We start from the raw sequence: 16,509 nt of genomic DNA, 5'->3' as shown, positions 1-16,509 counted from the left end.
CAATATTATTGAGGTGGAACTTAACCTGAATTTCTTTAAAGGTTAGGGGTAGGGCGTTTCCGACGAGTTGGTGGGGGAATATGACGCCCTTGTCTATCCAGGCTTGGTAATTGAGAGGTTTCCCTTTGTATGTGATGGTTGTGTTGTGCCATAAAGACTCCCACTGTGAATTTCGGAATTGATGTGGTAAATATTTACTGACTTTTAAGAGAGCCATTTTCGTGTTTTTGAAGATTAGACCTGGACCTAGGGTGGGGCTGGGTTTGACAGTGAGTAGGGCGCTTGGGCTGAGCCCCTTCAGAATCGCTTTTTCTACAGACAGCCAAACTGGGCTATAGTCCGGTTGGGAGGATATCCAGTAAGACCCCTGTTTTGCTAAGAATGCTATTTGGTATGTTTTAAAATCCGCCAGATTAACTCCTCCCAGTTTCTTATCCAATCGAAGTTTTTTTAAGCTAATTCTCGCTTTTTTGCCCTGCCATAGAAAAGCCGAGATGTGTTTATCTACTTTAGCATGGAATTCTTTGGAGAGGACGAGTGGGAGCATCGTGACGAGGTAGTTAACCAAGGGTGATATCATCATTTTTATAGTTTCGATACGGCCCCACCAGGTGATGAAACGGGGTGACCAGCCGTCCAGCAGATTTTTGATTTTGTTCTGGATTTTGTTTTCGTTATGTTTAAGGGTACTCAATAACTCATCCGTGAATTCGATTCCCAAATATTTAATCACTCCTGTTTGCCAAAGAAGGCCGGAGTCGCCCAACACCTCTTTCAAAGTGTGGACATTTAGAGGTTTTACTTCGGATTTATCCCTATTTAATTTGTATCCGGAGAGGGAGGAGTATCTGTCTATCGAGGTCATTAGGGCAGCAATGGAGGTAGTAGGGTTTTCGGTCGCAATCAAGATATCGTCTGCATATGCAGCTAACTTGACTCGCGTGTCCCCAAAGGAGATACCCGCGATGTCTCTATTAGATTTTATGTCTGTAATGAGGGGCTCAAGGGCCAAGAGAAAGAGTGCTGGTGAGAGAGGGCAGCCCTGTCTTGTACCCTGGTAGAGACGGAACGGTTCCGAGAGGGTGCCGTTTATAGCAATCCTGGCCAAAGGCGCCGAATAGAGGGCCATCACCATCCTGGTATAGGTATCGCCCAGGTTGAAGGCGTACATACACTGGCGCAGAAAGGACCATGAAACCTTGTCAAATGCCTTTTCCGCGTCCAAGGTTATTGCTACCATTGGCGCGGAGGAGGATTTTGCCTTTTCTAGGATGTGGCATAGTAGTCTAGTGTTGTCGTTGGACGCCCTGTTCTTTAGGAAGCCAACCTGCGAGGGGCTAATTACTTTGTGGAGAATGGAGTTTAGTCTGCTCGCCAAGATTTTAGCATAAATCTTGCAGTCCAGATTTATCAACGATATGGGACGGTAATTTTTAGCGAGTAGTGGGTCCTTCCCCTCTTTTGGCAGTACTATTATTGTGGCTTCGCTCATTGAAGGAGATACACCGCCATTGATTGCAGTGGAGTTAAAGAGTTTTAGGAGTGGGGGGCTAATTTGGTCCGCAAAGGCCTTAAAAAAGGGTGCGGTGAAGCCGTCTGGGCCGGGGGCTTTATTGTTCTTCAGTGTGTTAATCGCTGTTTTGATTTCCGAACTAGAGATTGGGGAGGCCAGATGGGATTTGTCAGATTCCGAAATTTTCGGGAGGTGGAGTGAAGAGAGGTAATTTGCGCAGGCAGTTTCATCTAGTACCTTGTCATTTTTGTAAAGGTCTTCATAGAATTTTTTTAAAGTGTCAAGGATGATAGATTGTTTGGTGTGTGTGACGTTGCCTGAGTCTTTAATGGACGATATGGTAGTCAGTTTCTGTTTGTGTTTGAGATAGGAGGCTAACAGTTTCCCCGCTTTGTTGCCCTCGCACAGTTTCAGGGCCTTGAATCGGTTAACCCATACCCCCGCCCGTTTGCTGGTGATGGTGTTATATTCATATTTTTTCTTGGTCAAAGTATCAAAGACGGTAGAGTCAAGCGGGTTGGCTTTGTGTTGGGTTTCGAGTGAGGTAATCTGCTGCTCTAGATCTACTAGCTCTTTATTGAGTGTCTTGTTTACTCTTGCCCTAATTGTGATGATGGACCCGCGGATTGTGGCCTTCAGAGCATCCCACAGGGTGGTAGGTGTAGTGTCGGGGGTGTCATTGAAAGAGAGATAATCCTCTATGGCCTCCGATATTAATAGTTTGTTTGCGGGATCTGTAAGTGTCTCGTCATTGAATCGCCATCTCCTAGGTGGTAAGATCGATCTGGAACCAGACAGTTTGGTTCTGATACATGCGTGATCAGAGACTAGTTTGGGGGCTATCTCTGTCTCCTCTATAAGGTGAGTGAAGGGGCTTGAAACTAATATGAAGTCGATACGTGAATAGGAATTGTGAGGTGCAGAATAAAACGTGTAATCTCTACCGTCTGGATTTTGTAGGCGCCACGAGTCTTTCAGGTGATATCTGTCACATATGCGAAGGAGGGCGTCATGTGAGCGGGAATGGTGGAAGGCACATTTGGATTGCCTATCGAGGATCGGGTCCAGGGGGAGATTAAAGTCACCTCCCACTATCAACAGATCATCCGTAGGGATAGGTTCTAGGGACTGTGAGACCGATTCCCAGAAATCTGGGTCGTCTGCGTTTGGGCCGTATATATTTAGAACATGAATAGGGTCATCTTCCCTGAGAAGATTAGTAATGGACAGCCGGCCTACTTTGTCGCGTGAGTGTGAGATTAGAGTAAGGTTTGCTTTTTTCGCTAGGATGGTAATAACCCCTCCTTTTTTGTGGGAAGCTGGTGAGGACAGGATGTGTGACGCCCAATGAATATTAAGGAAACGTAGGTCTTCCTCGGACAATTTGGATTCTTGCAGCAAAATAATGTCACCCTTTGACTTGGTGATATAATCAAGAATTTTCCTCCTTTTTACCGGGTGGTTTAGGCCCTTAACATTGAGAGAGACTATTGTGAGGTCGTCGGCCAACGAGTTTGTCTTAGCCATTGGGGATGAGGAACGTCGTTGAGGTAGTGCGCTGTGACCTAAGGCAGGCAGTGGACAAAACCCCCGGCTGCTCAACATGTGGGACAATATGTGGACTCATAGTGGAGTGTAAAAAAATACAAATGACATTTGTGACATAGGTAACCTTAAGGACAAAACAGCATAGAACGTACTGAAAGGACATAGGGGCACTTTGGACCCTTTCAGCTCCATTTTCTCCCCTTCCTACCCCCCCCTCCCCTACTCCCCACCCCCACCCTCTGTCCCTCCCCCCCTCCCCCCAAAACGTATGTTGGGAGTGCGACAGCAGACCTGTGCAAGGCGGAGTTAAGGGATACATAGAAGATAACTAGAAGCTTCCAGTCATAAAGTAAAACACTGTTGGGATAAAGCTTGAAAATGTACATCAGACAACTAGTGCAACCATCCCTGACGGTGAGTTGTGATGCCCTCGAACTTACTCTTGAGCATGGGCGGAATGAATAACTTTATAAATCCATTAATCTATACTCTAGAAATTCAAAACATTGTAACTGTCCTGTGATGGTGAGCACATAGGAGCATTTTCTGAACTATAAGGAACAATATTGTTACATCAACGGAGCCTATAATATGACGGAGTAACGTACATGAGGAGAACACGTAATAATAATAATGCATGGGGAGACATGAGGAGACCTGTAGCCGCAAGTTAATGACTAGCATCAATAAAGCATGACAAATCCATTAACTCTATAGTCTAGAAATCCAAAAAAAACATTGAAACTGTCCTGTGTTGGTGAGCACATAGGAGCATTTTCTGAGCAATAAAGAACAATATTCTTACATCAAAGTAACCTCCTTCTATCTGGGCACAAGCCAACTTGCAAAAACGTAGCCTATAAAATGACGATGCAACGAACGTGATAAGAACACGTAATAATAATAATGATGCATGGGGCTCAAGGCCTACTCACATTACAGATGAGGATACCTGTGGAGACATGTGGAGACCTGAAACCGCGAGATAATGATTAGCACCAATAAAGCACGACAATGACACTTTACATTTGCGCTCGAGACTGAGAATGAGCCTGATTGCATGTGAAAACATATGACATCAAGTTTTCCTCTTGTTCGAGAGGCCTAACGCTAGGTCCATTTCTTGTTCCTGCCGATCTTCCAGAAGAGCTGCAAGGGCTTTGGGGTCTGTGAAATATCTCGGATGGCCGTTGGCGATGATCCTGAATTTCGCTGGTCCAGCAAAAGAAAAAGGAATGCTTTTGGATCTTAGCCTGTCTCTGAGCTCCAGCAACCCTTTGCGGATTGATACCGTGTCTCTAGAGTAGTCTTGTGTGAAGATGATTTTATGACCTTCCCATGTGATGGCGTGGTTTCTTCTCGCGAATTGGAGGATCATCTCTACGTGTTGGAATCTAAGTGGTTTGCAGATCAGCGGTCTAGGGCCATTGGAGTTCTTTGCTGTGAAGGTGGGGATCCTGTGTGCCCTATCCAGTTCAAGGCCGTGTGGGAAGGACAATTTGGTTATCATGGGGATCCATGATTCGAGGAAAGCCACGCAGGAATCCGCATCTTTTTCGGAATTCTCCGGCACACCAAAGATCTTGATGTTGCCTCTTCTATTCCTGTCCTCCAACTCTGCATTGTGGCGCTTCATCTCTTCCGTGATCTTTTCTAGATTTTTGATTTTGGCGACTGATTGTCTCGATATGTCCTCCAGGTCGCTTATTTGTTGCTCAGCTGCGCCCAAGCCAATATTAATCACATTTATATCCGCTCTGATTGCAGTGAGCTCCAGTTGCATCGAGTCGGTGTTGGATTTGGTAGATTTGGAAAGTTCATGTAGATCTGCCATCTTCTTTAGGATCATTTCTATGTTGGCTGCCATGTCGGTCTTACTTTTGATGGGTGAGTCCAACAGACTTCCAGGTTTTACTTTTTTTGGGTTATTCCTGTATATTTGCCATTGTTGCCTGGTTTGAGTTCCCCCTCGTTGGAAGCCTGCTCGAACTTAATCGCTGTAGAAAGGCACTGCTTAGTGACGAGGCCGGGCTCATACGTGCTGAGAGATGGCAGTGGAATCACCGATGCTGATCCCTGATCACGTTAGTGAGGGGCCAGCCAGACCATGTATACTGTAGGAAGACGCTGCTGGCTGTCGTGACTGGCACCCACGCAAAAGGAGGCCGTGTGACCCTGGGTAATGGCTGCTCTTGTAGAACGTGGAAGTAGAACTCCACCTAGGGTGTTAGTGCTGCCTGTGGCTATGTGGTTGGACAGGAACCCCACGGGGTTTTAAAGAAATGGGCCTAGGCATCGGCCACCAACGAGAGAAGTGGCGAAGCAGGTAGGGCTGCACATACCTTCATTTGGCAGTAGATTAGGACATCAGATGGCTGAAGAAGGCCGCAGATTGGCTTGTGGAGGGCTTTGAAGCACATCGAGGTCTGTAGGCGTCTGTAAGCTCGTTCTTTAAGTGGATCTTTAAGTGGATCACTATCACTATCAGCGCCACCGGCAATTAGCACCTTAGCACACAATGGTGCAGACTTGTGGTAGACCTGTAGCAGTGAGTTACTCCCCACATGGGCTTAAACATATAGGCACAGGTACAGGCATAGGCATAGGAGCTCACCATGGGTCGGTGTGTCTTCTCGTGAAGCTCGCTGGTGGCGCCGCCGCCATTTTAGGGTCAGGCGCGAGGAGCTGAAAGACACGATCACCGCCGATCACTCGCTCACCCCCTTCCGACATACAACCGCTGGCTGGGGTCTAACCTGGGCTGTGTGACCTGTAATGCCGGCGGGAGGTCGTAGAATCCAGTGAGAACCCCTCCGGCACACTCGAGGGTCAGGCGCCGTAGTTGAGACAGGGCGCCGCCATTTTGAGCAGAGTCCGGACGAGGGACGCGTGGTCGACCAAAAGGCCCGCAAAGTCACTAAAAAGGGAACATGGCCCGAAATCAGGGCATTGAAATGTGCTGCTAGGGTCCAGTCACCGGATCCTAGGTTTGGCTTGGTATTCGCCGCTGGAAGCGATGTAGGCACCGAGCTCGCTCTCCCTTCTCCGCAGAGCACTCGGTTCAGGCGGCCATTCCTCCTGCCGCCACAACCTTTATTACAGAGTCAGTGTCCACATGCACAGATTTGATTCGGTCTGTGGCACACCCAAAAAGTTAACACTGGCCAAGCAAGTTTTTGTTAACTTAAATAAAATACACTGATAGCAGACAGTGGCTAATTTTAACGGATATAACAGTTACAGGATGCAATAGGTAGACCGTGTACTCATTGACCAATTTTTTATCTATTTTTGTAATGCATTTTTTTGGTGCGTAGTCTCAACCCAGGGGCATTGGAGGACTATTTACATTACACAAGTTCAGATTCATATTTTTTATGTACCTGAGGTTACGTTAATTCGGCCAGAATCACGGGATATTGAGCTAATGCCAGGACTCAAACATGGTTCCCCAGTTCCAAAGCTAACAGCTCTAGCCGTAATGCCATGGACTATCTGCCCTCTTTTAAAATCCCTTTGTATTCCATGAAGAGCCCACTACTAGTGTTGAGACACCTGGTCACTACTGTGTCTCTCCTGCTCCTCAAAAACCACTAGCTCAAGGCTGCACTATGCACCACCCGCGGTTACTCAGGCCAAGATCGACCTAGTGTTATTGTAACAGCCTAGGACCCTACTGAATAAGGGCCGAGGAGATATTTCATAATGCCTCTAGCTTAAGAACACTTTAGGAAGGCATGCTTCGACCCTTGTGGTCAAATGGGCATCTGGATCCATTTTGCAAAGATCTTTCACTGATCTACCATGGATGGGACAGGTCTCCATTTCCATAGGATAGAAGACAGAAATATTTATATTCTCATACCCAACCACCTATTACAGCATATTTTCCAAGTAAAGAAAATCACCTGTCCTGCTAAATGGTGAGACGTGACTACAAACGGCTCATACTACGCCAGGCTATAAATACAAATTACTGACAGAATGTTGGAAAAAGAAATATTGTGTGGACATAAAATCTTGTTCAAAATATCGAGGACCAAAATATTGAGAAGGTAAATGAAAATAGGTATGTATAGATTTACTATTCTTAGCTCCACATCTATGTACGTTGAAGATAAAATTATCTCAAGGTACGTGTATGTGAAGTTATATATAGTAAAACTTTGCTTACCTATAGAAACTAGCCTTCACGATGGTGCTTCCTCCTTCTGTAAAAGTAAGCATAAAGCTTATTTGGAGTTGGGAGGAGGCAAAGATGACTTGTCTATAATCACTTGCGAGTAAGTCCTGCTTAATTCTCCCTCCTTTGTAGGGTGGGGTGGAAATTGAAATATGATCATATATAATTAAGAGCACCGGGGAGTTAAAATTTTATTGTTTGCACCATATATAAATGAGAACAAACAGCCAATACCATTTGGGTCTCTCTATTAGTGATGGCCATGCCATAGTATATAAAAAAGTACAACGGTATTATCATAACCATTCACCTCTTCCCTCCCTTATGCACCCCCATGTACTCATCTACAGTACGATGCTCTGGGCCATTCGTCCCCATGGTCCTCCACCTTTGAGTTAGGAGGCGCTACCCCCCATTTGTGTATCATTTGCCGGGGATGTCCAGTTCAATACCAGTAGATATTTAGGTCATGCAAATTCATTAAACTTCGTGGAGACTAACACGATGTATGGCACCATTAGATCATGGGAGGTTGTCAGATTGTTGGCCATTACAAGAGTCAGTATCTCCATCCCCAGAATGTGCCAAATTCTATGCAGTACAAAGCCACAGGAGTGTAACCCATAGACCGAGTAGAGATCGGGGTGAATATATGCAAAGAAAAAGAGGGAGACTACAAGTAATTTTGCTGTATGTGCTCATGGCATCATATATTTAAAAATCAATGTATACAGCACAGTTATATCAGCACTGTTAGCGTAAATGCTTAGGCAACCCTAAGGAACTTAGTGCACGTTGTGCTCGTGACAAGGGTGACGGCACAAGTGACAAGTGAAGAACACAGCTCTAGGCGCGAAGTGAGAAAAAGTGGCATAAAATATATACAAAGTTGTTGGTTCAACACAAGAATTTCAGCGTAATTAATCAAGGTTTTTGGAACGATTTGGTGAACCAGCGATGAATGTGCGCCACAAATTGCACTGTTAACAATGGTTGATGGCGTTTCGATCCTAGCAAATCCGGATCATCATCAGGACTGGGTAACCAAGATTGCGAGTGCTGAAGCTCATAAGGTGTGAGTTCCAGGAATGGATCAGGTGGGTGTGAGGGTCCTATGCGAAAAATTTGGTGTCAAGGAACGTCTGAGCGTGGTCAAAGGACCAGCGGGGGCATCCTCTTTGGATGTTGCAAAACGAATTACAAGGTGCAGGGTCGGAGCCCCGATCCACTGCACCATGGATTCCTGGAGACTGAGGTATGATGGATTCAATCCGTCTGGCGAGTAAATCCTGGGCCGCCGCTGATGTGTGCGGTGTTCGTCCGGTATCGAGATACCACACTGTATGTGCTCATGGCATCATATATTCAATCCGTCCGGCGAGTAAATCCCGATGATGTGTGCAGTGTCTGTCCGGTATCTCGATACCGGACGAACACCGCACACATCAGTGGCGGCCCGGGATTTACTTGCCGGACGGATTGAACCCATCCTACTTCAGTCTCCAGGAAACCACGGTCTGACACCGATGCAGTGCATCAGGGCTCCGATTCTGCACCTTGTAATTCGTTTTGCAGAAGATTATAGAGAGATCAGATATCAAATATTTAACAGGCAACCACCCATCAAAGCTTTGTACACAACACAGAGAACCTTGAATTGGATACGTTTGTCCGCAGGAAGCCAGTGAAGGTCTCTAAGGTAGGTCGAGATATTGGGATATTAGGGTGAATATCCCAAAAAGCGTTCTGCCGTGTTCTGGATGATCTGAAGACACTGAACAAGGGCCTTATCTACTCCCAAGTAATGAACATTTCCATAGTCCAGACGAAAAATAACAGCCTGAATAACCATTTTCTGGGTCTCAGATGTTTGAGGAAATTTCTCTGCTCTTTCAGAGATGAGAATATCCAAAAAGAGGCTGACAACGTATTAATCTGCTGTTCAAACTTGAGGTGGTTATCCAGCCACAAACCCAGAGGAGAATGTTATTTTATAGAAGCCAAAGCATCTAGTTTACTTTGGCCAAGCAGCGTAATATTTGACAGAGAGATACAGACTTGCCAACTAGAAAACAAAATCGACCTGTGAGGAAGGGGCATGGCCTTGGAGGGGCTGGGCTTTACACCCCAAACTTCCCGGGAGCGCCTTCTTCCCCTGTACCCAGGCCCCATCGACCATTTTCTTCCCCAAAAATAGCAAGATCAAAAGGTTGTTGAGTCTGCTGGTGATGTCATGGAGTGCTTTTACACCCCTTAATGGGCATTGCCTGCTTGCAGCCTCAAAACGAGATGAAAATCCACTCTCTGCAGGGCCGGCCTTAGGCATGAGCAAGCTGTGCACCTGCACAGGGCCACCAAACCCCAGGGGCCACCACATCAATATATATCCTTAATATAATAATCCTCTGAGGATGGATACATATTTGCGTGGTGGGCTGTGGCAGGGATTTGGTGGCCTCTGGCTCTATACAACTTCCAAACACCATGACCCCCCTCTTCACTGGCCTCCGCGCTCCGCCCCACCCGGACCCCCTCTTCCGGGGCCCCCTACCTACGCTCCCTGCCCAGGGCCACCATGAACCTAGAGCCGCCCCTGCTCTCTGCTTTGGTTTCCATCTCTCTTGCCTGCCACCGTCTGATCGTGTGAAGGGGGTTAAAATCGTGCGACAAACGGAGAGACCGTGTGAGTCGGCAAGTTTGAAGTACCCGCCCCCAATTGCTCACTTGTATCCGTTCCCTTTCATCATCGTCTCAGTTACCTGAGAAAGATGTGTAAATATCAGAAATTCATTGAAGAACCAACCCACAAGCTCATTGCATATCTCTTGTGAGAAAGAAAGGATAGGAGAAAGGCGTGTCTTTCCATCATCAAAACAGGAAAGATGCACAGGTTCTATTACCCCGGACCTTTTTGAATTCCTAAAAGCGCTCTCTGCTACGTGCCAAGGTCTGCTGCTTCACTGCCTCGTCAATGCTATACGGTTGCCAATAGATCAACTATAAACACTGGGTCTTTTCTTTCACTGAAGGTAGCTTATGTAAAGGTATCAGGAAGGGACTTTAGGCCATGCAGTTGGCTACCAAGAACTCCAGAGACTGGAATTCTGCATTTTCCTATCTTCCAGTGCTCCAGGTACTAGACGTGCTGTGCAAAGCTGGGACTCATTAAGCCTCCTTGACACTCAGTATAGACATGGATGAGAGGGAAGGCCTATCTAGAGAGAGCTGATGGAGGGCATTCTAGCTACAATACAACACAATGATCACAGTTGCAATGTGATTCACCTTGTACCATGTAAATATGCTCTTTATTTTCAATAAAAAATTACTGAAATTAAAAAAAAAATTATCTTCAATATACACACAAATGTGTTGCAGTACAAACAATAGGTACTGAAAGACTAAATCACATAAAACAATGTGAAGTGAACAATAGTAAGTGAATACAGTAACAAAACAGGCAAAAGGCTAATTTGTATGAGCAATGAAGGAAACTCATAAGAGAAGGAAAAGACGGAAGATACAATAGTTACAAAACAATTATTTTGTAAGAATGTGCGAACATTTAAGTTTCATAAAAAAATTATATATTTATAGAAACACACCAAATCAGCACTTGATATGCCTGCTATCTACAAACGAGGTAGGTCAGTTTGTTAGAATGATGCACAATGGGGAAGACACACTCTGACCCATGACAATGGATGTGAGGCCACAGGATAACAACAGACCAGGAGAGTCTCTTTAGATTTTGCTAGCCAACTAGGTGCTAAATAACAGCAACCACAGGGACAAACAAGAGAAAATAGGAAAGGTGGTGGAAGGAGGATTTCACTTGCCAAGCAGAATCATTGGTCATTGTTACTGCATGTGAAGCAGTTGATATGTCAGCTGCACACTGCTGCCTTTAGTAAGGGGTTTGAGAGGTCTCTTCAGATGCTCGTGCACATCTGCAATTTTCTCTTCAGTCTCTGTTGAGGGGTAAAGAAGTGTTGATCCACATTTCTGGCCACCGTAGACGGGCAATGGCTCTCCAAGCAGGCAAAAGGGCACCAGCAGCAGGCCAGCCCTGCAGAGCTTCAGAAGAGACTTTGTGGTTAATCATTGCCACAAAGAATTGGGTAGCTCTCCCTCTAGATACACCAACTATAGACGGTTGTAGGAAATTGGGTTACTGGTTGAGAGGAGTTAAATCCTACTCAAGCAGCAACCACAATCTCTGTCAGGGTGAAACACAAGCAAACCCCAAATTAAGCTTTGCTCAACCTTCTGGTAGCTTGGAACAAAAGCAGTCATGCTCAACTTAGAGGCAATGTGTAAAGTATTTATGAGCTCTTCAAACAGTAATAAAGAGAAAACATTTACTTGTGATGACCCTGTAGCTCAGAACAGGAGGTCAGTGAGCTGACTCTTCCGGCCACTCCAGCCTGGGGTGAAGGTTGCAGGTCCAGTCTTCCTTCTCAGCAAGCAGGGCAGCAGATTGGCAGGGCAGCAGGGTGGCAGTCCTGACAGCGAAGCAGTCTTTCTTCTGTAGTATCCAGAGGTCCTAAAACTAAACTAAGAAAAACCTAAAAGTTTGGGATTGGAGTTCCTATTTTTACCTGGGGTCTTATTTGAAGGAGATGTTTCTGGAGAATTCCTTTTGAAGTTCTTAAAGTTCCTTGCCTCCCCTTCCCTGGCTGCAAGCTGTATGCATGAACAATGCAATTATGTAAAGTTCTTCGTCTGAAGGTAGGGCACAGCCTATTCAGTTGCAAGTCGATCTGTGCCCAGTTCTGCCTCTGATCCTGCCAATTGATGGCCAAGCCAGCCACAGCTAATCCCTCTATTGTGTGGCTATCTGGGAGGAATAAGCAAAGCCCAACTGTTAACTACACCCAGTCATGTGACCCAAGAACAGTCAGTAAGCACCAAATAGTTAGGGCAGGAAAATGGCAAGTCACAAAAGTGGTATTTTCAGAATTGTAACTTGAAACGCAACTTTACCCATAAAGATTATTTTTAATTACAATATCTCAGACGCCAAATATGAATTGTTTACCTGTTCTCAATCACCAGATAGCTCTTAGTAAATGTAATAAGGCACCTCAATGTTATCATATGGTCAAGGTAGGCCTTGCAGTAGTAAAAAAAACTTTTAAGAGTTTTTCAGTACCAGGACATTTAAAAGGTAAAAGTACTTGTGTAACTTTTTAAACTATGCACCCTGCACAATGGGTTGTTTAGGGCATACTGTAGGGGTGACATATATGTTTTAAAAAGGAAGGTACAGGCCTGGCAATAGGTTTATTTTGGCAGGTCAAAATGGCAGTTTAAAACTACACACACAGGCTGCAATGGCAGGCCTGGGACATATTTAAAGGGATTCATGAGTGGGTGGCACAATCAGTTCCGCAGGCCCACTTGTAGCATTCAATTTATAGGCCTGGGTACATGTAGTAACTCTTTACTACTGCAGGTCAATTAATTGTAGCCTTTGGGCTTAAGCCAATGTCACCATGTTTACACTGATTGGCCCTGTGTGCTGCATGCCTGTGTAAAGCCAGGTAATGAGTTTGCGTGGTGATGGGTTACCTAGGAAGTCTTCCAGGACCTTGTATTTTTGGGGCGCCATTGGGATCGAAGCAAAGTGATCATACAGCGCCGCACAGAGCGGATTAATACGTCATACGTATATAGTTTTTTAACAATATTTCACTCAGTCACTATAAGCACCTTGTCACATGTGTGAGCACCTGAAAAACGAAAAACATAATTGTGAAAGCATAAATAAAGTTTTTTATATGTTTGTTACCTTACCTTACAATACTGTCTCCCAAGATTAATTCATTTACCAAAATTATACCTTACTCTACTAGGACCTTCTTAGGCTACCCAAAACCATTGTTTTTCTTTAACAATACTTTCACCCCAGGTTTTACTAATGGGGTACCCTTGTTCTCCATAACTATTCTATCAAGTAGGCCCATGGTTTCCCCCGCAAGCTCCCTTTCAGGCAGTATAAATGCTCCATCTGGGAACGCATCTCCCATACTGTGTAAATATAGCTTCCTAAGTCTTTGGAATACCCCTGTGTCTTCTGAGAATGGCATTGCAGGGCGTCTCACCAATGGCACAGAAGGGGCAAACAGTTCCTCTAGCTGTGACCTCCGACTCGGCTCTCGCCATGCCTAGACTGTGCATCCAACCATATTTACCACAGAGCGCGGCATAGTCTACTGTCTATAGAGTGCCATTTGTAGCTTTGTTGAAGCTGCTTGGTCATCCTCCAGCGCAGTATGCACCATAAGGTGAGTCGGAAATAGCCCTTAAAACCCCAACTGAGCTTGCGTGCAGTTGTAGTATAGTACCATTTCTGGGGACCCCAGACTCCCCTGTTGAAAAGGCAGTGTCCGTATCTCCCAGAAAACCCTGGGTTGTTTACCGGGCCAGGCAAGGGTGATCAAATTTGCGCGTAGTCTGCACCTAAGGTCTTTGTTAAAGGGGACGGGATCTTTCCTATTGCTAGTCGTCCCGTGAGGGACTGCGGCAGTTCTGTTCAGCGGCCAAGATCGCTGCCAAACCATTCAATGAGTATTCCGTAGTTGTATTGCCAGAGCTCCTCGATGTAACGGCTGAGCCACATTCCCAGATATTTCATTAGGGTCTCCGCCCAGCAGCGTAGTGTAGGTCTAGTTGACCAATGCCTGGACACTAAAATCCAGCTAACATAGGAGACACGCCCTGTGTTTTGACCACCGGGTACTGTTAAATCTTGGGCACATTACTGACTTGGGTAGATCCAGGCTGCCACAGGTATTTCACACCAAATAGGTTAATCCTGTTGTCTTTTACAATAACTGAGTTAACAATAGAATTTTAAGTGTAGATAGTTTTTCTTTTTGGTTCTGAAGAATCGTGAGTATCTACTCAAAACGCGAGAAACATGTTGACACCTGATGAATAAACATGGACTCTCTACCTCGAGACATTACTCTCAGACGAGTGCTGTGTTCATTGTTTTAAATTAGGACAGGAGACCCCCAGAATAAAATTGTTCGATGCCAGGTACTCCCAGTCCGACCTTTCAAAATCACATTTGCACATCTACACGCTTCTGCCCCCATACCCACACTTCACCATACGGCTGTTGGATAAAAGATCTCCGATAAAGTGCCCCTTTTTAAGGTGAGACGTTGGGTATTGCACCGCCGACCCAACGAGGAGCAGCCCATATGATGAAGCATGACACCTGAAAGGGTGTGTGAGGGCATTAAAATCCAACAAATGGATTTCCAACTATAGACCCTTGGTGGGCTTAGTTAGACAGAGCCACACCTTGACTCTGCATTCCACTATTACAGGAACAGTAGAACAACATTTTGTTGAGTATTCCGACTGGACCCGTTTGGTGACTGTGTTCAGCTGAAAGATAACTAATCTCCCCAATTGACAGTAATACCCGATAGTCCGCCAAATCTTCTGAGTTCCCTGATCAGGGGATCTAGATTCTCAGCCAGTTGTTTGACATACAGGGTCACTTTGTCAGCATACAGAGATACCAGAACTACTCTAGGGACAAATGCTAGACCACAGTGCACGTGGTGTTACCTCACGCGAAGAGCCAGAGGGTCCATGGCCAATGCAAAAAGAAGGGAGGAAAGCGGGCAGCCATGTCTCATGCTGCGAGCCAACGAAAAGGGAGGGGAAATTATTCCATTAATCCGGAGCCTCGCCGTCGGTGAGGAATAAATTAAAGCAATCAGTTTTAGAAATGTTGGGCTCCTGCCCAGGTGGGAGAGAAGTGCAAAATAGTATGGCCATTCCAAGGTATCAACGGCCATGGTAGCATCCAAAAAGATCACAGCTGCTGGGAGGCAGGGGTCTATTTCTTGCATAGTTGCACAAAAGGTGTCTAGGCTGTGAGATGTACCCCTGCGGGGGACGAAGCTGCATTGGTCGGGGCGCAGAACAATGGCTATCAGCTGGAGTCATCTTGCTGCAATCAGTTTGGTAAGAATTTTATTGTCCAGGTTAATCATTGATAACGGTCTGTAAGAATCGCACAACAACGGATCTTTATAGGGTTTAAGAATCGTGATGATAAGGGCTTCCTGGAGAGACGGAGGAAGCTTAACCCGCTCCAACAATTCCGCATACATATTGATGAGGTGTGGTGCCAGTACCGGAGTGAATTCTTTGTAAAAAGTGGCTGTCAAACTGTCCAATCCCAAGGTCTTCTCTCCGAGCAAGGCGCAGATCACTCCAATCACCTCCTCCTCTATAAAGATCTAGTTGAACCTTCAGTGACAAATGTATTTCCCAAGCAATTTGATGTGGGTCATATACCAAACCAGCTGCCATGACAAACGGAAATAGATCTTCCCCTAGGACACAATCTGAGACCAGATCACTGGACACACTTGTGAGAAACCTTCCAGCTTTGCTTCCAATTTACAAGTTCATCCATGTAAATGGGTTTCGCAAAAGCTTTCATAAGGCATAAAGAGCGAAAAAAAAGTGCTTCCTAGAACGTTAGAGCACAGGCACCAACCTGTTGGTGCCTGGGGTTTGTTTTTCAGGGTGGGGAAAAAGAGGAATTAGTTTCAAAGGAGAATAAAGCTAGACATTTTTCTTTTTACAAATCCTTATCTTAAATACCATTGGCTTGCCAAACCTTAGCAAAATAATATGCTATTTCTCTTTCCAACTCAATGTAGTGCCCATGTAATTATGCTCTAAGAAACACATGCGCCTGCGCCACAACTGCACCAATGACCTGGCACCATTGACGAACCTTCCCAGCAGACCCGGCAGCAAGAAAACCTCGTGGTTCACCAACAACCTCAAAAACTCCAAGAAAACCTGCCGCACCCTCGAGAACTCCATCCGCAGACACCACCAGCTGATCCGCACAGCCAAAAGGATAACATTCAAAGAACGACTGGACAACAACACCCACAACAGCAAGGAACTCTTCAGCATCGTTAAAGAGCTCTCCAACCCCAGCGCCTGCAACAACGACATCACTCCCTCGCAAGACCTCTGCGACTCACTCGCCTCGTTCTTTCACCGCAAGATCGCCAACATACACAACAGCTTCCGCGTGCAGACCACGCACCCAACCACCGCACCAGTGCCCCCCACCCTCTGCTCCTGGACATCGGTCAGCAGCGAAGACACCACCTGCATGATGAACACCATCCACTCCGGCTCCCCAACCGACCCCTGTCCACACCACATTTTCAACAAAGCCAACTCCATCATCGCACCCCAACTCCGGGAC

The sequence above is a fragment of the Lissotriton vulgaris genome, chromosome 2_1 (genome assembly GCF_964263255.1).
Source record: "Lissotriton vulgaris chromosome 2_1, aLisVul1.2, whole genome shotgun sequence".
NCBI lineage: Eukaryota > Metazoa > Chordata > Amphibia > Caudata > Salamandridae > Lissotriton > Lissotriton vulgaris.
This window is presented reverse-complemented; position numbering follows the sequence as displayed.